The sequence below is a fragment of the Macadamia integrifolia genome, unplaced genomic scaffold, assembly GCF_013358625.1.
Source record: "Macadamia integrifolia cultivar HAES 741 unplaced genomic scaffold, SCU_Mint_v3 scaffold3109, whole genome shotgun sequence".
NCBI classification, from domain to species: Eukaryota; Viridiplantae; Streptophyta; class Magnoliopsida; order Proteales; family Proteaceae; genus Macadamia; species Macadamia integrifolia.
Window position 1 is genome coordinate 1 of NW_024869211.1, and position 4,107 is coordinate 4,107.

The window sequence follows — 4,107 nt, forward strand, 5'->3', positions numbered from 1 at the left end:
CACTAGTTGTATCTAGGTGTAGACACCCCAGGAGGTAGCGTTATCTCTATATATATATATATATATATATATAGAGAGAGAGAGAGAGAGAGAGAGAGTTGATGCGATGGATAATAAAATTTCAGCAAACTTACGTCTCAAGGAGAGATCGATTAGAAATTATGCCCTAGAAGCACCTCTGAACAATATATATTATAACAATTTAAATAACTTATCAAAGGATTGCAAATGATTATATAATAATGCTGTTTGAATTTATAAGGATTAAATGAGCAATCAGGGTGTTCATCCCAATTGGATAGGTATGCCACAATCCAACATTTTGAGTTCTTATTCTCCTTGCTTGTCTTAAGATAATTTTATCTCTAGGGTAACCAACCACAAAATCCAATTCTAACTGAGATGCTAGTCTCCTAATCTCCACATCTAGAATGTCCCTAGACTTACCTTTATAATTACCATTATGTCTTTGGACTTGAAATAGAGGTGAAAATTACAAAACAATCCTTCCCATAAAACAATGTTAAAGTACATAATAACATATTACGAAGAAGCCTCTGAAAAAGCTTGAGGTCGTAGTCCCAAAGAGCTTGCAGCCCAATTTTTTTTTTTAGCAAACTCAAAAAAGAAAGACATGGTTAGTAGATTCTTACTTGTCTTAACACAATCAGCAGATTATATCGATGTCCTTCCATTTCCCTAGGATATCCATGGTAGGAACCTCTCAACAAACCAATCTACAGGAAAAAAATCTTAAATTTTGGGTGAGGTTCGAGTTTCCATAGAAATCCACACTAGTGAGAATAAAGAGATAAGTAATCACACATGTTTAATATTTCAACTTGGTTATTAGTTGAATTTAAAAATAAGAGTTCAATAGCCAATTTTGGCTGTAAAGATCCCTGCTTTAGAGAGTTTACAATACCAAACATCTAGTTCTAAGGAACTTGGAATGTTTAGAATGCGAGACATAATATTGGTGGGAGCAAAACAGTTAATAAACTAATTTTCCAGACATTGTTACGTATAAAATCACCCACTTGGGTTAACGAAGGAGGAACTTTTCTTTGTAAAAGAATTCATTAAGAGAAAAATCAGATATGGTAGGTATTCATGGATTAATAAAAAAAAAAAAGTGTATTCCTACCATTTCCAATTTTAATAAAAACCAGCTTTGTGATTTTTTTGCGCCATATTGTTTAAATTTAAATGTTTAAAATGCGTGCCATCCGTTTGTCTTTGTGCCATAATTAGAGTATTTGACCATATTTTTTACTATCCCATTCATGTTTTGATCCATTTAAAACACACTTCTACCAAACACTGTTTTTTGCCATTCCCGTTTTAACTAATAGAGATCACCATTCCTTGCACATATGCTTGTGCAATAGGGATTGCATGCTTTATTGTCCACAATAAAAATTATGCGAGGCAAAAAAAGATATTTTTGTGCTCTTTGACCTTTTTTATTTTTGGGTAACTTACAGCACCACCCCCTGGAGAATGCCAGTATTATAGGAACACCCCCTTACTTTCACCAAATTAGACTCAGACCCCTTACCGTCAGTCACTGTTACAGAATATACCAAAATGCTAACATCAGCAGTTCATGTTTTTTAAAATACCATTTTGCCCTTAAAAATAATGAAGTACCAAAATTACCCTCATTCACGAGTTAGTCTCACTGAGTTGGAGAAGAAGATCGTTGGAGAAGAAGAATGTTAGAGAAGAAGATCCTCAGGGCTTTTCAGATCAGCGGCTGCAAGCCCCTTCCGGCGATGGCGACTACGGCCTCTGTGAACCCCCTCAACGATTACAGGTATATCTGAAATTTAACCCTTTCTTTATCATCCCCAGATCGATTGCTATTTGAGCTGCTTTTGTTGACTCTCCTTGCTATTCTGATTCTTGGACGAATGTGTATAAGTTCGAGCGAGGAAATGCAAATAATTACTAGATCTTTTAGTTATAAGTGGATAAGCGATCTAGAGCCAACTTCGAATGTAGAATTACTGCAGAATATTTCATTTTAGAGGGAAAATGAAATATGAATATGCGAGGTCTTCCCAGTTGTGCTTGTGGCGTCTAAAACCTCTGTAGCCTCTCTCATCTTATACACAAAACTCTAGCAAAGATGGATCGGCAAAAGCTTATGAAGATGGCCAGTGTAGTACGAACCGATGGTCAGGGTAGCATGCGAAGAAAGAAGAAGCCTGTTCATAAGACTACAACAGATGACAAAAGGCTCCAGGGCACCCTGAAGAGAATAAGGGCAAATGCCATCCCTGCCATTGAGGAAGTCGACATATTCAAGGATGACATCAACATCCAATTTCTAAACCCCAAAGTTCAAGCATCGATTGCTGCCAACACTTGGGTTGTTAGTGGTTCTCCTCAAACAAAAAGATGTAGGATCTTCTCTCTGGAATCATCAACCAATTGGGTCCTAATAACTTGGACAACTTGAGAAGGCTGGCAGAGCAGTTCCAGAAGCAAGCACCTGGTGCAGGTGCAATCCAAGGGAGGAGGATCAAGAGATCTCTCGAACTCTGTTTTCCCAACTGCTCTGTATAAGATCTCCCACCCAATCTTCCGGATAGATGGAGTGAAGGACAACGATTCTAACAGGTCGACTCAGACAAGGGTGTTTTACTCATAAGGGCTAAAGTGTCATTTCATAGCATCACTTAACAGAGACTAACAGAAAGCGGTCTAAGTCTAATTTAGTGAAAGAAAGAGGGTGTTCCTCTAATATTGGCATTCTCCAAGGGGTGGCAATGTAAATTACCCTTTATTTTTTTAGTAGACTCTTTGGACTTGAAATAGCCGTGACACGACCGCAAAAAAGAGAAAAAAAAAAAAGCATAAGCCTTTAGCCTGAAAGTTTCGTGCCACAGTCATCAATTAGATCACAATGCAGTGGATGCCACAACTTTGAACCCTTTTTATCAACGTTTTTTCTTAGTCTATGCTTGACTGCATGGTAGCCACAAAATGAGATGGTTGCTCTAATTGAATCATGACAAGTCTCCCCACTCTAGAGTCTAGACCATCCTCTCGTCTAAGATCCAACCCCTAATTGGTGGCTATAGGGGTGGTTATGCCTTGTATTATATAATTGTTCATATAATTATTATTAAAATTGCTTTTTATAATTGGTTTGGGTTTTGAATCCATTACATGAAAAAGGATAATGGTAATTGTACGAAGATTAGGGATTTTGACTCTTTTAGGTTTCTTATATACTGTCTTCATGAAAAGCAAAATGTGAGACATGCAAAGGGTAGATCACTTTGTAAGGTAAAGAGTGATATACAGAGTTTTCCTGATTTGGTGGAAAGTCTCCAATTCTCTCTTGTGGAAGTAGACATTTGTGTCAAATCATGTTAAATTTTTTACTTTATATATAGTTTTTTGTTTGAATTTTTCCTTATTTGTGGTCCTCCCATATAAAAGAAAGAAAAAACAGATGCAACCAAATCAATTTGGGGAAAAAGGGCATCTACAAACGTCAACATGCTTACGCTTACAAACATACATCATTGTCCCGCGGAGTGTGGAAACGTGAATTTTGTGTATGCCGTAGAGTTTTTTTTTTAGGTGCGCTAACCTAAAATAGATAACTCCCAGCTTTCTTCCACACCATCAATACTCAACTCGATTGTTTTGGTTTGCATTCATGCAAACATCTTTTCTAGTCTCTTTCAACATTCAAGACTGACTTTGTTGGTTTACATCAGCCAACTATTAAATTCTTGTTGCTTTTTATCTCTTCTTAATTTGTACTCATCCTAAGGTGAGGTTTCTCAAATTATTTGATGACATAATGACTTAGGATTAGGAGTATTTAAACAGGTATAAATCTGCTAGAAATGAAGCTAAGAAGATTATATGGAAAGCAAAGTCTAAGAAATATGAAGATCTCTATAACATTTTAAGCACAAAGGAGGGGAAGAAGATATCTATAAACTAGCTAAAATGAGGGAAAGGAAGAGTAATGATTTTAACTATATTCAATGCATTAAAATTGAAGATGGTAAAGTATTAATAAGGTGCTCAGGTAGGCAACCGACACCGTATTATATCCATCCAATCCACCCTTTGCAT